Source organism: Mustela erminea, chromosome 4 (genome assembly GCF_009829155.1).
Source record: "Mustela erminea isolate mMusErm1 chromosome 4, mMusErm1.Pri, whole genome shotgun sequence".
Taxonomy (NCBI): domain Eukaryota; kingdom Metazoa; phylum Chordata; class Mammalia; order Carnivora; family Mustelidae; genus Mustela; species Mustela erminea.
Genome location: NC_045617.1, coordinates 105,831,054 through 105,848,530, shown reverse-complemented (window position 1 = coordinate 105,848,530; position 17,477 = coordinate 105,831,054). Strand labels below are relative to the sequence as shown.

Below are 17,477 nucleotides of genomic sequence, written 5' to 3'. Positions count from 1 at the left end.
TTCCTTTTTCTTTAGCAGTACCTTCATCATATGGCAAGGAGTTTGGAGATAGCTTGGCTTCTGGAAGGGTTCAACTATATCATTAAGGACCAAAGCTCTTTTCATTTCTCCATGCTCCCAGTCCTGATGTGGTGGCTTAGTCCTCAAGCTCCCTTCTTCATTTTGGCAAAATGGCTCCTGCAGATTCTGACATCACATAAAGAATTGAGAAGAGGATTATTTCCTTTTGTGGTCCACTTGCCTCCCTCCAAAATCCCCAGCAGAATTACCCCATTGGCCCCAATTGTTTCTTGTGCCCAAGCACAAGTCACTCAAAGAAGACTGATTTTCCTGGGACCGAAGAGGGGTCTGTTCTCCCTTGGATAATGTGAAGGATAAAAAAAATCTGGGATTTTGTTAACAAGGCAAAAACAATGTAAGACAAGCAAAATTTGCCTTGCACATTTCATTTTTAGAGAAATTATACTCAAAATAAAAATTCAATATAAAATAAGTACAAAATCTTTACCACCCACAAATATAGGTAAGACGCTTAGTATCTGATCTACAGTCCATTCATTCTTTTTCTTTCAAGAAGTATACTTTGATCACCTGCTATATGACAGCCACTCTTGTTGGTACTAAGGTTAGAGAGATGAACAGGTTAGACATTTATCTGTATTAGGAATGCTTCCAGCAGCAAGTAACATAACAGTTCAGAGGCTTAAACCACAGAGACACGTAATGTTTACATAAAAGAAATCAAGGACAGGCACTCCGGACATAGTCCAACCCTCCTAAAATGTTTCCAAGGATACAGGTTCTTTCTTCTCTGTGTCCTCAGCATGCTGGCTTTTGTCTTTGTTCTTATCACCTCACTGTTCCATGGTTGCCATAGCTCCAAGTATCTCATCTGACTTCAAGTCAGAAAGAACTGGTAAAGGGAGTTCTTTTCTTATTGTCGTTTTTACAAGCACTGAAAAACCCTCAGAAGTCTCCTAGCAGATTTCCATGAACTCTCAATGGCAGAACCCTGCTGCCCTGGTATGCTCAACAGCAAAGGAGTCTGGAATAGTAATTCTCTCACAAGGTGCTGTGGGCTATGTCCATCATTGCCCCCAATGAAATTGAGATTCTGTTTATAAGGACAGACATGAATGATAGTTAGTATATTACAGTGGCTTCCATAGTCTCCTTCTTCATAGAGTTAGTTCTCTGGCCACTTTGCGGAAAGATAAGGTGGAGTAAAACGTGAGTATTTTTTTTTTTTTGACTTTAGTCTTTGAAATTATATCTGAGGAATTTACATAGTGTTTTTTGCTTAGTATAGTGTTTGTCTGGCACATTCAGATAGACAAGCTATTTATTCTCTATATAAGCTTGACAAAAACTGGGGGTTGCCATCTGTGGGGCCTCCCTTGGCTTCATCTAGTGGATCTAAGATGTTACAGAGAGGGATAGAAATGTAGAACCAGACACTTGTGATAAGTATTAGCGGACAGTTATTCCTGGCACAAAAAGTGCCATGAGCAGAGTGTTCACTGGTTTTCATGTAGAACCACCTTACGTCATCATCAGATTATTTGTTCGGACGCTTCACTAGATAAAGAGCTTCTTGAGGGAAGAGACTTTTTTTTTTTTTTTAAAGATTTTATTTATTTATTTATTTGACAGAGAGAAATCACAAGTAGATGGAGAGGCAGGCAGAGAGAGAGAGAGGGAAGCAGGCTCCCTGCTGAGCAGAGACCCCGATGCGGGACTCGATCCCAGGAACCTGAGATCATGACCCGAGCCGAAGGCAGCGGCTTAACCCACTGAGCCACCCAGGCGCCCCAAGGGAAGAGACTTTTATTTATTTTTGGATTCCTAGCCCTGAGGATGGTGTCTGGCACCTAGCAGGTACTCAGTGAAGGTTGGAGGTTAGAGATGATCTTTCAGAAAGCAAAACGTGGGGAGGAAATTCGAACAGTGCACATGAAGGAGTTCAAACGTGAAGTGTTTAGAAAACCAATTTTAAAAAAATGAAAAACGAATGAATGACAGAAACAGGTTAGGGTGCAACTAGAACTTCGGAGGAGTAACTTATCTCTTCTTTTATTTTTTAATTTTTTTTTTCTTTCTCTCTGGGAGGTGCGGTGGAGGTCACATGGTGTTTGTGCAAATCGCTTGGGTCTACAGGGCACCAGAGTGGGGCTAAAGTGCGAATGAGGTGGAACACTCAGGAACAGCCTGTCAGAACAAGCATGATTTAAAGCAGCTGCCCTGGAGAGTGTGTCATTTTTTATAGCAATAAAAGCAGTAATGATGGACTTTATATTGCAGTCACAAGCTACCATTACTATGTCAGGTGAGTGAATTCAAGCAGGTCTTCTAGAAGTCTAAGAGTGAGTTGTTGTTCTTTCTTTCTTTAAAACATTCAAAAATAAAATTTCTCCATTGGTACTCTTTAGCGTTTGCTGTATGAGACTGTCATTGTATTACAAATTTATATCTCATTGGGGATATTGCTCAGTGATAATTCTCACATTACTCCTGTTTTGAAAGGGCAAGAAAACATTCCTTAAAGAGCAAGGCTTTGTGTTCACCTTCCATGGAAGGCATGTCTCAGCGTAAGAGAGGGGGGAGGACTTTGCACTGAATGCACTGAACTGGGCCCTGTCCCAGGTCCAAGACCAGTCCTGGTCCTTGGCCAAGTCAGTTAGCCTTGTCTGCTCTTTGGTTTCTCCATCTGTGAAAGATGCCTCTGTGAGAAGATGATCTCATGATTTTTTTCTAACTCTAAAATTTTATGATTATTACACATTAAGTGCCTACCTTCATAAGGACTGAAGAGGGTTCAGCGTTAACAGAATACTTACCCTACACCTTAGGTTGATCGCCTCATCTTTCGTAATATCTTACAAATTCTTATATTGTACATTTAAGCAAATACGGCAGCTATATAAAATAATAAGAAAACTAAATACAATTCGCATTTGGTATGTTTCTTTTGATGTCTATTTCTATGACTATCTGATGTGTGTATGCATAACTGGAATCCTTCTGTACACAGAATTGTGTGCCTGCCTTTTTTCCCCACAGAATTTTATATTGTGAGCAGTTTCCCATCCCGTTAAAAAATTCTTTAAAAAATAGTTTTCTTAAAAAAATTTTATATTGTTACATATAACACAGATACAGAAAACTGTATAAATGAATTGTTGTAAGGTAAGCACTGTCCTAGCCATTGTCTTTCTCAGTCACTGCAGAAACACTCTTCTAACAGAACCCTCTCCCTCCTTGCTGAAATTCATTGCCCTAATGACTTGTATGGTAATAATTTCCTTATTTGTATTTATATTTTTACCAACCAGTGTACATCTTTAAATGGTATCATTTAGTGTTGCCTAAAAATATGATTTTTAGTGCCTATTCATTATTCCATCATATAAAGATACATCAATACATGTACATACAGCTTATTGGATCATTTTCTTCCTTTTCTGACAGCTGATTGTTTTGTTTGTATTTTTTGAATTGATATCTGTTCACATAATGCAAAAGTTTTAAAGGCCCAAAGGAATGCAATGAAGAGACTTCCTCTCACTTCTGTCCTCTAGCAACCTGGCTCTCTCGATGACTAGTTGCCAGAAAGTTGTTTTTAAGGATAAAGGAGCCTAAGAATGATATTGATATATTTTTTTTTTTTTTTGGTTTTAACATACAAAACTAATGTAAGTAGACATGAAAAATAGAACTCTCACTAAAGCATGAAAAATCCCTGTAATTGATTCTCTCATACGAAATTAACAGAGCTTCTATGTGGTTTCACTCTTAGGTTAAATGCATAACATTGAATGTTGTGTGAATTGGAAGTAAAATGACCACAGAAGGAAGTCTAGGATCAAAATAGATGTAAAGACTGTTGTAGTGTTTTACTTTGCTTTCTTGTAGAGGTGAGAGCCAAGTGACTTTGTCCCTTTGGCACAATGGGAAACTCAGTTTCTTCTGTTTTGCTCTAGGAGATCAATAAATAATGTCATCATGCTAGTTATGCTAATGCAAAAACACATAATTCAGAATGAAGGCACTAACTACTACATAACTACCTAACCTGCCTGACCAGAACACAATTTTTATGCATTAGGGTTTTTTGGTTGCAAGAAACAAAAGCAGGCTGCTTAACTTAAATAAGGGGAATTTGCTGGAAGGATTCAGGTACTCACTGTTTGGCAGAAAGGCTGGAGAACGAGGCTTTGAAATGGACAAAGGCAATACAGCTGAGGAGGTCCAGGAATTGGGGATGACAACAGTGGTCTCAAGTGGTATTAAATTGGTTTTGGATATTTTATTAGATTCTAGTGGAAACTGTGTGATCATGGGACATCAGGGGACTGACTACACGACCAGAACTGTCCATCATGATATTATCAGATACAATGAGTGGTAAGTTTGGATAAATGTATCAGCAGACTTATGATAGAAATGAAACACTGGGATCCATCCAGAACATGTTCGGAAGGCATGAGTAAAACACATACATGTATTTTTAAACACTTGCCTCACCTGCCACTGCTGCACTAATGGACCTCCCTCAACTCATGCTGGGGCCTCATGGGGCAGAAGAGGAATAGGTGATCCCCTATGACCAAGTGAGGGAAGAGGAGACAATTTAGGCCCAGTTTACATATGAATTCTCACTACACAATAGTGCTAGCAGAAAATGGATTCCTACCATGTCACAACCCTACAGGGAATGGAAGGACAGTCTTGAAAGGAAATTTCTCCCTATAGGCAGTGTTATCAGTAGGATGAATGGCTGTTAACTTCGTGTGGAGAGAGAAAAATGTATGGAGCTGTAGATACATCCAGATTCTGGGGCAGACAGGAATGGCTTGTCGGGATCCTGGAAGAAGCAAAACTGGAAGATTGTCCTGGTAAGTCATCCTTGTATTGGCTCTCTCAACGTACTTTCCTTACTGTTCTGTTCTGTTGCTCCCCTTTCTCTGGGATTGTACGGATACTAATAAAGGTAGTATGACACGAACTTTGGTCTCAGGTTTGAGGGGAAAGAGACTTTTGAAAAGTTCAGTGAAATATTTCTGGGCAATTCAGACTCCCAAACCAAATTATACACGTTCTGCCCAAGCAATGATATACATCTAGTGATGGCTCAAAGTATTCTTAGGACAATTTCCATCGTCTGAGAATGAAAATGAAGAGAAGCTTGTCCAAATTATTTCTGATAACTTTCAAGTATACTTCTCTGAAAATCTCTCTAAACTCAACCATTTATGAGATAATTGGACTAGCAATCAGAGATAGAAACCTGGCTATGAACAGACTGAAAAAGAAAATTATCTCATCAACAAAACAAGAAGCTATCTCATTCTCCTTATCCTAAGAAAAATCAATATGTAATCAAAATTTCTATTTTTTTTTCTCAAAATTACTTCACAGATTGAATTTGACTATTTCTCAATACTGTCAACTCTGCCAAAAACCTCAGCAAAGAAAGTAATTACCTTTTAAAGTATTTCTCCCACTCTGATCCTTGGTAAGTCTGAAACTGTTAAACAACTGGCAACCATGTTCCTTAAGATTTGTTTACGAAAAAGATAGAGAAGTGGGGCACCTAACTGGCTCAGTCAGTAGAACATGTGACTCTTGATCTCAGGGTTGTGAGTTCAAGCTCCACATTGGGCATGGAACCTACTTAAAAAAAAAAAAAAAAAGAAGCAGAAGAAGTTAGGGAAAAACATAGTAACATCGTTTCTTGAGCTCACTTTATCATGCTTGGGTGGGGGACAGATATTCATCAAGTGCAGAAAGCAAGTTACCAGCAGGAGCAAGGAAGCAACAGAGAGAGTTGAAATGTGGGATAGGGTGGGCGTTCTGGATAACATAGGACAGCAAAGAAGAGAAAGAAGGCCATGTCTGTGGTAATGACTGACTAGGTGGCGATTTGAAAGAGAAACGAAGCACAGTTGATCATATTCATTTGGGTGACATCTTTTATATTTTTCACACTGAATATGATGTGCAACAAGCCACTTCCTCATCAAATCAGCTGATTGTGTCGCCACTCAACAATGGGGAGAAAACTCCATTAGTGAACTGACTGTATCATGAACCTTAGAACTCTCCATGGCTTGTAACTCCACCTTGAATAAAATCAACTTAGCTCCTCTTTTACTTCAGTGACTGAGGTTATCAAGCATATGATAAGGAATGTCCTGGGTTTTCAGAATGGCTGCAAAGAATTATTTTCATTGAACCAGTTGAAAATAGGTAAGGCAATTTACAGAAAATGGTAAAGGATGGTATATTAGGCATCTTAAATTTGTTTGTTTGTTTGTTTTTAAAGATTTTATTTATTTGACAGAGAGAGATACAGCAACCGAGGGAACACAAGCAGAAGGAGTGGGAGAGGGAGAATCAGGCTTTCTGCCAAGCAGAGAGCCCCATGCGGAGCTTGAACCCAGGACCCTGGGATCATGACCTGAGCCAAAGGCAGACGCTTAACAACTGAGCCACCCAAGCACCCTTTAAATTTGTGACTGGCAGGCTTCATTTCCCCTTCTTAACACATGTCTAATAATTGTATTATTATTATACTATTATTATTACCTCAGTATGGTGGGATTGTACTCCAGAATGCTATACCTTTCTTAACCAAATTTGAATACATGATTAAAATTAGGTCAATCAAACACTTACCCCCTGGAATTTAAATCCTGGTTAGGAGATTAAAGGCAGAGAAAATGGTAGGAATTCATCTAATGCAGGAGTAAGGAGCTAGATTTCTGCCACCAAGACACTATTCCTGTCATCCCCAGATCCTGCACCGGTGGGGATAGCTTGGCTCTGCACATTTCCTAGTATGGTTCTTTAGCCTTACTAAGGATAACGAGGCCTGATCTCTTTCAATCAGTTTTCTTTGTGTAAATTAACTGGAGGCTATTTCTGTTGTTTGCATCTATAGAACTCTGACTCATTCAGAAAGTGTACCTTAGCAATCAGGCAGGTTAAAGAAAAGTTGAATTTATTGCTCTAAGATAAGTGGTATGGGACCATAGCTAAAGTAATGCCATACTTAATTATTTAAACAAAAATTTTTTAAAAAGCCTTTAGAAAATATTTATTAACGATAAATACAATGATTTTATAGAGAAAAAAAACAGACTGGAAAAAATATGCAATGTTGAACAAAAAAAAACCACTAGGAAATATATTTTTGATAATTACCTCATGGTAAAAATATGAAATAGATGACAACATGTTTTTAAAAATGTCTGACATTGATTGATTCATTGATTGCCATTGACAGATAAGACTGAATGTCTTATTCTAGCTGGAGGTATTTTCTGATTACCACTTTTTCCTCAGTATTTTTTTTTAAGATTTTATTTATTTATTTGACAGATAGAGATCACAAGTAGGCAGAGAGGCACACAGAGAGAGAGGAGGAAGCAGCCTCCCTGCTGAGCAGATAGCCCAATGTGGGGCTCCATCCCAGGACCCCGAGATCATGACCTGAGCCAAAGGCAGAGGCTTAACCCACTGAGCCACCCAGGCTCCCCTTTTCCTCATTATTTAAATCCCACAGACATTTTCTTGCTAGGGCTGTATTATTAGGAATAGAGGCATAAAATTTCAGGGATATGGAACTTGATTTGACTCAAATCCTCCTAGAAGTGAGAATTGAATAGTGAGTTTAGTCAGATGGGACTTAATAGGATCCAAAGTTCAGGATTTATTTATTTTTCTCTTTGAAGGCTCAGCAACACTCATGACTTGTGTGGGAAGAATGTCTTGCTATATCAAATTAAAAAAAAAAGTGCAGGCCCGATTGCTTGTCACATTCCATCTGTATCATTATTTTTAAGGGCCATCAGGTATAATCCTCTTTATCAACAGACTTACTGTATTTTATTACCTTTCTTTGTTTTCCATGTGCTTTTTTATTTGGCAATGGAAATGAAAGCTTATTTGTATCCCATGTCTGAATTTCGTTCTCACAGAAATTATGTAAAATAGACTGAGCTATAGAATATCAAATATCTTAATCTTTTTATTACAAATGGACTTTGAGAATTATTGCCCTAATAGGTAACCAGTTAGCATAAAGAAAAGATTGAATGGAGTCTAATGGGACAATTTCACCAAGACTTCCCTCAGCTTTCTCCTAGAAAAGCTAACACTTGTGCAAAAATACCTCTATTGAAGGAGAAAATTTGCTCTCATTTTAAGGTGGTAAGTCTCCCTTTATCTGATAAGTCTGTGTCATTATGAATTTGTGACATAAACTGTACTCAGCATAGAATATTTACAGTAATGTGTATTTATTTATTTATGTGTGTGTGTGTGTGTGAGAGAGAGCAAGCGAGCTCAGGGGCGTGGGACGCGGGGTGCAGGGACAGGCAGTGTGAAGAAGGAGATTTAAGCAGACCCGGTGTGGAGAGTGGAGAGGGATGCGGGGCTTGAGCTCACCAGCTGAGATCACAACCTGAGCTGAAACCAAGGGTCAGACGCTTTAACCAACTGTACCACCCAGGCATGCCTCGTAGCAATATTTAGTGGTCTAATTTTCCATGTAGCGCTAAAATCTTCTTAAAAGGTCCCTCAAAGAGCAGGATCTTCCTTAAGAATGATCTTCTTTGAAATTTGATCGTGCCACTGCTTTACTCTATCAGGGCAAGTAATAGAAAAATATAACAACTACTTAAAAGAAGAGCCCTCTACTTTTCTCATATTAGAAAAGTCTGGGAGCAGACTTCAGGGCTGTCCAATGACTCAATAAGTTCATCAAGGATACATCTTGCTTGTACTTTTTTACTCAGCACACATAGCATATTTGCTTGTTGCTTCGTATTCTTAAAATAGCTGCCAAAGCTCCGCGCATCACTTCTACATTGAAGGCAGGAAGAGTGAAGGGGTGGTGACAGTGAGTTCTCCTCTCTAGTCTTCTCCTTCTAAAAAGAAGTAGTGCTCTTACAGAAGCCCTCTATCATATTCATTTGCCAGAACATAGTCTCACATCCACCCTAAAACCAATCATTACCATGATTGGTTAAAACCAACTCTTACTCAGGTCATCAGTAGAAGGAAAGTGACTCCGGGGCAATCAACATTCCCTAAAGGTATGTGTGATGATTATCAAAACACAAAATTGGAAAGAAGAAAGGGTGAATGTTGTTCTGCATGCAGTGATATTCTTTCCACCCTTTGCCCATCTGGTTCCTTCTCACTCTTTAGGTCTCTCTAAATGCCTCTCTTCAAAAAGCCCTTTCCTAAACCAATAATCTGAAGTAGGTCCCTTGACTATTTTTGCCCAGAGCATTCCTCTTAATTAGTAATTATGCATTTTTAAATTTTATTGTCATTTTAAAATTTTATTGACTCCAGTTACACCAGGGATGATACCCCTTTGGTGAGAAAGCACTTTAATGGAACCATGGTTTGCAGGACAAAATATAAATCCTATTCCATGGGCGCCTGGGTGACAGAGTCAAGTTAGTTATCCGACTTCTGGTTTTGGCTCAGGTCATGATCTCAGGGTTGTGAGATCGAGCCCCAGGTCAGGCTTCATGCTCAGCAGGAAGTCTGCTTGAATCTCTCTCTCCCCATCCCCACCCTCTCCAGTGTGTGTATGGTTCTCTCTTGCAAAAATAAATAAATAATTACATAAATAAAAGAAAATAAATCTTATGCCATTACTGGAGGACCTAATATAGATCTTGACTGATCTATGTAATAATACAGTTGCCTTTCTTCTGGGCATAGGACAGATTGAGGGGAAAAAATGATTTTTCTTCAATCTTTGAATCTCAGACAACATCGGAGATTTGGATTTGGGGAAGAGAAGTGACATCGGGGTATCACAGGAAGTAGGTTAGTCCTTAGAGTATGTTGACAGGCTGAGCACTAGAGAGTCACGAACAGTAATGATAATAACAACAGCAATAATCATAGTAAACACTTATCGAGTGTCTATTAAACATCAGGAAGAAGTCTAAGTAATACTTAGAGTGACTCAGTTTTCAAGGTATTTTTGTGTGGTGGTTGCCCTCGGAGACACCTAGATTTTATTTTATTTTATTTTTTTTTAAAGATTTTATTTATTTATTTGTCAGAGAGAGAGAGAGAGCACAGGCAGAGTGGCAGGCAGAGTCAGAGGGAGAGGCAGGCTCCCTGCAGGGCAAGGAGCCCGATGCGGGACTCGATCCCAGGACGCTGGGATCATGACCTGAGCCGAAGGCAGCTGCTTAACCAACTGAGCCACCCAGGCGTCCGGACACCTAGATTTTAAATAAGTTCTCAGGGCTCACTCCTTCGCCCAGGCTATTTCTTGAGCCCATGTTCTCAACAACATCTCTCAGCCACTGCCTCCTTTGGATCAGAAATGGTTGGTTTATAGATCATATTCTCTCTCTCTCTTTTTTTTTTTTATTAAAATTTCCCTTTATATCTTCAAATCTTCAGTAAGTTTCATTGAATGCTACTGCTTGATTTTAGCTGTGCTTTGCAGGCCTCTGTTAACAAATAACAGGAAAATTTGGGTAGGCAACACTGGCTTATGAAAGTGACCTGCAGTGTTGGGGAGCGGAATGGTTGTCTGAAGCAATGAGGGAAAACCAGAAGAGTGGATTTGAGGAATTTGTCTTCTTCAGAGATGGCTCCTCAGCTCTGAGGGATCCAATTCCTGGATCCCCAAGAATTTAAAGAAGGGATGTACCCTTGCAAAAGTATAGAATTATACTTATATGGAAGCTTAAATTATCATTAGCTAGGTTTGTAAGTATCTACTCAGAAGACCAAGAACTTGGACATCTGGTTGCCTGAGTCTCTGACATATGGTTTCTAGTTCCCAGACTCAACATAAATTAGACATATGAAGATAACCAAATTTCTTCTTGCTGCTAGATCCAAATATAATCCTCCTTTTTACTCTGTCTACCTCTTGGCCACCATGATGAGGTGGTTGGACTGGTCAGGGTGCACAGAGCCTGAAGGTGTCTTAGTAGTGGGAGGCTTTATTTTTTTACTTTTAAAGATTTTATTTATTTATTTGAGAGTGTTAGAGAGAGCATGAGCTGAGAGACGGAGAAGCAGAGTCCCTGCTGTGTAGGGAGCCTAATGTGCACTTCGATCCCAGGACCCTGAGATCATGACCTGAGCCAAAGGCAGATGCTTTAATGGACTGAGCCACCTCGGTGCCCCAGTGGTGGAAGGCTTTAAACTACATAAAAGACAGGACTAAATGTCTCACAGGTGGTACAGAGAGAGCCAGTATCTGGAGGAAATGCTGAACTGGACATTTTAGCAGCAGTGATGGAGATTTTTGATGTACTTGAAGCAGTAGAGAAATCTCTTTTGTTCCAATGCCATGAAAAGAGAGGACTGCTTCTCTATAATCCAAAGACTCTACTTAAAGGAATAGGAGGGCTTGAAAGGCCCTTAAACTCTATTCATAGCAGCTGGATAGCTTTTTAGGGATCTTATGTTACGTGATAAGGTAGCTAAATTTTGAGCTATTACTATTTGCTAGACATGGTTTATTTAATTCCCACAATTCTGTAAATTAGGGATTACTCTTCTCTCCATTTTATAGACTCCTGTATAGGATTTCTTGTCTGACATAACACAGCTGCTAAGTGCTAGAACTAGGAGAACTGGTACAGAACCCACTGACCATGTTCTATTTTTTTCTTGCCTTCTTTCTGGCTTTTATGTAAGTTCCCAATGTTCTTTTCCAATGAGAGAAAAATTATGCATGTGAAAATTATTATGACTTAAATGTTTAAAGGAAAATTCCATGCATTGTGGATATATACAAGACATGGAGAGATCATTAACTTAGCCAGCAAACCAGAACTGATTTATCTTTGGATGTGGTAGGAAAAATTCCAGAAACAATATGTGCACCAAGTAGAGTCACTTGACTTTTAAACATTTAAAAAAAAAAATCCTAAAAGAATAGAGAGGATGTGGGCAAAAACTCTAAGGATGTTATATTTAATGGGAATTTTTTGATAAAGCACTTGTTTTAGGTAGGAGCTGATAACAGTTTATTTAACTTATTAATGGAAACTCAGTGTAAACTCAGATAAGCACCAAATGACCTTTTGGTATACTGCTGCTATCCCATTTGCTGTCTACATCTCAGTTACCCTACAATCTTCCCGGCATTACTCAATCCAAAACCACTTTTCACTGTTGGGAAGAGTTTCCCATAAAGTCCCCCAATTAATTCCCGTTTTCTTTCATTCCCTGCCCACATTAACTCTTGTAAATTAGCAGTTATCTCAGAGCCAGAACAGTGGGAGGGGGAGGAACCACAGGAATGCATTGCTCCACTGTCCTGCGCTTTTTCAACCAACATGTCCTCTGTCAGTGATGAGACTACAGGCTTTGGGGATTTGGATTGCGTTCATTTCCGCGACGAACCCCCAAGTGAATGTCTACTGCTTGCCAGACATCATATAGGTAATGATTAGAGACGGAGACTGACTCCAGACCTAATGTCATAGAGCTTATATTCCAGGGGGAGCAAATAGAAAATAGACACAATGTAGAGATAAGCTGTAAGAGGGATGAACATTCTGTTGTCAAAGACAATAAAAGATGAGATGAAGAGTGATGAGGTTGGAGTGCGGGTGACTTAGGTTTGTTTTGCCAGGTAGGGAAGGCTGCTCTCACTGGGTTTCCTTTAAACTGAAATCTACATGATGAGCCAGACCAGGCTTTGCCTCTGCTGGACATCTCTCTCTCTCTCTCTCTTTTTTTTTTTTCCCGAAGATTTTATTTATTTGACAGACAGAGATCATAAGTAGGCAGAGAGGCAGGCTTGGATGGGGAAATGGCGGGGAAGCTGCACTGAGCAGAGCTCCCAATGCAGGGCTCAATCTCAGGACCTTGAGATCATGACCTCCATGAGCCGAAGGCAGAGGCTTAACCCACTGAGCCACCCACGTGCCCCAGCTTGGACATCTCTTTAGGGAAGAAACCACTGGCAAGTCCCTAAAACTCTGAGTCTCAGTTTTTTCCTCTCCAAAACAAGGAACGTAACAGCTTTTATAAAACTGTGAAGAATAGTGAAACAATTTATCATACAACTTGGTATATGGGTAGAGACCCTATTCAGTCACTGAATTTAGAATGTATGTCAATTACCTCACTAAACACAATTCCCACAAAATATGAAGGCCTATACAAAGGTCTGTTGTAGTAATTCTTTTTATCGTTATTAGACTCCCCACCCACCCCCCTTCCTCCAGGTCAGGCTCCTTTCCTAAGATGCCTTTCCGGGAACATTCTGAAGACTGCCTAAGGTGACTGTGGGAAAATAGCACAACTGCTCATTTTCCCTCTTTGCTTTTTCCATTCCAACTTTCTCTCTGTTAGCTAGTGGTAGAACTTTCTGACATTCCAGTCAAAAGTCTCTGCTGTAACCTTGGCGTCATTGATCACCTTTAGTCTTAGCACCCATGTGGATGCTCCAATGTTCTCAGATCCTCTATTTGGGGGCAAGGACAGGACAAAATGACATGAGTTCTTGAGGCAACCACTTCCTGCCTGGGTGATGTTAAGTTAGTTATCTCTATGTGTTTCATCTATAAAGTGGGAATAAGCGTAAGTACCTACCTTACAGGATGATTATAAAGAGTAAATGGCTTAATACCTCTAAAGCACTTCAAACATAAGTGCTCCATTAATGTTGCTTATTTTATAACCCACTTCCTGACTCTACCCATTCTTTCTCATGTTTCTGCTCCAGGCATTTGCCATCTCACTTAAGCAACTGTTACCCCTTGCGTATTGTCACTCCACACAGCCAGATGCAAAATCATCTTTCTTGCCTATAATTCCAACCCTCCTTCATTCCACAAATATTTGTAAAGGACCTACTATGTGCATGTCATTGTACTAAGTGTTATGGCGGATTCCTAAAATAGAAAACACAGTCCTTCCCTGGTAAGGTCAGAAACTAGCTGAAGGATTCATCTGCACGTAACATGCCAAACAACAATATGGGTTAAATAACTATAAAATTAGTACAAAAGCAGTCACATGACATTACCTGTGAGTTTCCCACTTTGCAAACATACATGCAATCCTTTACTGATTTAATAATTTGTATGCGTATTTTTCAGGTGTGTGCAGTATTTATTAGATTTTCTCTTTGATCCTTATACTAATCCTCTCAGTAGACTGAAGTACCTTTGACAAGAGGGAGCGCATCTATAACAGTGTCGTCAGTGCATGGGCTCTGGGGAGCAGAAAAATCTCTGCTCTGCTACTTGCTAACTTGAGATGTTGGGAAAGTTGCCCAGCTTCTTGAATGTCATCGCCTCTCTACAAAATGGGGATAAATTAGTGCTTTTTTTGGGTTAATGTGAAAATTGAATGATATAATCCATGTGAATTCTTAATGCAAATCCTGGCATTTGTATGTGCTCAATAAACACAAGCCATCATCATAATTGGTTTTTATAGAACTTGTGATAAGTGAAAATTCAATATATTTCTCAAGGTGTCTAGTACAGTGCTTTGTAAATAGTAGACAATGAAATAACTTTGTTATTAAAAAGGTTATCAACTGGGGCACCTGAGTGGTTCAGTGGGTTAAAGCCTCTGCCTTCGGCTCGGGTCATGATCCCAGGGTCCTGGGATCGAGCCCCACGTCGGGCTCTGTGCTCTGCAGGGAGCCTGCTTCCACCTCTCTCTCTCTGCCTGCCTCTCTGCTTACTTGTGATCTCTGTCAAATAAATAAATAAAATCTTAAAAAAAAAAAGGTTATCAACTATGAAGACTCTCTACTTTGACCTTCAAAAGCTTAAAATGCATATTTTAACATTTACTAAAATAAGACAAACTTCTAAACATAGGAATTATTAATATTGAAACCAGTAGCTAATGTTCTTCCCGCATGTATCTTGCCTCAGAGCATTCCTCTACTGATATTAACAAATACAATGGAATGTCAGGTGGTTAGTAGACTCTGTATGAAATACTAAACCAGCTTACCAGACTTCATAGAATTTCAAAGGAAAAAGCAAGGTTAAAGTTTTTGCCTATAACATACCTTTTCTTTAGAAGTAGAGTAGAAGATTCAAAAATTCTCTAACACTATTACTCTTCAGAAATTAGATGATGGGCCTTTCAGTAATTGGTGGAATGCCAATTCTCCAATAACTTCAAATATGGATCTACAATTAAAATCAGAACTTTGAACCAAGAAACATATGCTCTTGATACGTTTTACTATTTCTCTTCATTTCTATGATTCTTTTGCTCCTCTCTTGGTGCTGTGTATCTATTCTGCTTACTCTTCCTATTTTGCATTGAGACTTAGTGAATACATAATGATAAATTGCTGTAGACTGCTGCTTTTGGATAAATACAGGGATCCAAGGAAACGTGGCGATGATTCGTTCACTCTCCCTACTCCAAGGGAGACCGAAATACAGTGACTCACCTTTTCCATTGTTGGAAATTCAATCTGCCTCTGAAAGGCAATTTTGGTTTTATAAAATCATGGCTTATAGAACTTTAGAAACCATTCCCAGGGGCCACTTGGAAATGAGTCATCAAAGAACTGATATCTGAATCAGAAGGAATGATCATTCATGGGGCTCAGACATACCCGGCCACCAGGCTCACGATTTGGCTTTACAAGAAATGAGGGCAGGAGGAGATGGCTGGGGGTGGGTGGGGGGTCCATGTTATCATAGAGGCAAGGGGGGAGTCTCCTCCTCAGGAGAGGGGGTAGTTGCCTTCCTCAAAAGAGACCTGAGATCGGATGTACAGAATGATTTAGTGTCACAGGGGATGGTCTGAACGTTTCCACACTTGGATTAAATACCAGAAACCAAGTTATTAGACTGAAAACAGAAGAGGGTCCTATAGAGGTGCCAACCCCAAACTCTCAGGGTTGAAATCTAATGAATATTTCTCTTATCCAATTTGAGGAGTTGGGGAAAACAGGTGGGGGAAGAGGAAAGGCTTTGTAGAAGAATCAGACAGCCGATTGCATTTTATTAAACCTAGGTGAGAAATCTACATTCTGGAAAATCATTGTATTCTACAATTTTGTATTTCCTTTACTTCCCCTTGGTTTTATAATGAAAACGCTTTTTATTTTAAACTCACAGGAAGTCCTTGTGACCTCACTTTCCTAAGACTCATTTCTGTTGAAGGAACCAACCAAAGCAGATATTTTGGGGGGAAAATGTGACAATAAAACATACCAATTTCCTCATCAAAGCTGGAGAAGTTGAAAAGGAGTTTGGGGAGAAGAAAGCAAAGCCCGTAAGACACTGGAGAAATGTTAATTAAGAGCACTTCATAAACATAACCTAAAGCAGAATATTCTGTAAAACGTGATGTTCAAAGCCACATCAGAGCTTCAGGCAAAAATGGCACTTCTTTCCTGGCTTTATGAGACAGAATCCTCAAGGCCACATACCTTCAAACATCTTTAAAAGTGCAATCATTTCTCACAAAGCAGTCGCTCTGAAGTGTGATTTTAAAGTTGTATTTAGACATAAAACTCAAGTCATTAAACCTGTGTGTTTACTGAACTTTTTATAGATGTGTATTTACTGGGCAACCATTGATATTGTCTTTGGGGAGTACACTCTGTTCTGTGCCTGGGAAAGGTTTGCTGCCTCTGTGCAGTTGTCTTAAATGTCAAGGCTGCTGCTGCTGCAACAGCCCCTCCTACCTCAGCGGGGCTGTGAACCCTCTAGCATTCATAAAGAAGCAAAGTTCTGGGGGAACAAAGTTCGGATAGTAAAATGTCCTTTTACGCACAAGCCCTGTCAGAACTCTGTCTGCCTCGGTGCTGAGCTTGCTCCCAGCTTCAAACATGGAACCCCAGTTAATCGCACCATTGTTGGGAGCTGCAAAGTCACTGTATAATTACTGAGGTTTTCAAAGGAATTAGCATGTAGTTACTACGAACAACATGTTCTATTTTGTAGAAATGATGCAATTAAATTGTCTTAGGCTAATAAATTAAGTGTAGCATAAGCTCATATAACAGCTATTTGAAAGGAGGGGCTGGAGGGCGACGCATTTATTGAGATCACTTTGAACCCATTAGCCTCTATACTCAATGCAGACGGGTGTGTCTCGCTGCAGGGAAGCTATCCACAGGCCCACCTTCACTGAATAAGTATTTTAAGAATTCTGAGCATCCTTGGTTAAGGGGAAAGAAGGTGAGGTAGAAGGTAGAAGGAGGAAAATGTAGGGAAGATGATGCCGAAGTCTTAGACACGAATTTGGAGTTGAAATGGGATGGCAACTGAGCATATATAAATTACATGGGGAGTCCACTCTTGTGCATGACCCTTGCAGAAATTCAGTGTAAAGGCAATTTGTCACCAACACGTCTACTGCAATTGGAAATCCTTGTACCGTGCTCAGGAAGTTCTTCATTATTTACCAAACCATTTTAACTCCTCTTTTATGTCTTCTGCCCATTCAGATTTAATAACAATTGCCTTAGATTC

The 17,477-nt window shown here is 39.6% G+C and overlaps 1 long non-coding RNA gene across 2 annotated transcripts; it reads left to right on the top strand.

Annotated features, from left to right (window-relative positions):
* Positions 1-945: 945 nt before the first annotated feature.
* Positions 946-16,501, top strand: LOC116588807. 2 transcript variants are annotated; one of them, XR_004285097.1, is made up of 7 exons: positions 946-1,230; positions 2,110-2,326; positions 3,797-3,914; positions 4,753-4,895; positions 5,419-5,515; positions 15,933-16,011; positions 16,116-16,501. It is a non-coding gene; the product is annotated as an uncharacterized LOC116588807 (long non-coding RNA). The 2 variants fall into 2 exon arrangements; XR_004285098.1 differs by lacking the exon at positions 3,797-3,914.
* The last annotated feature ends 976 nt before the right edge of the window (positions 16,502-17,477 follow it).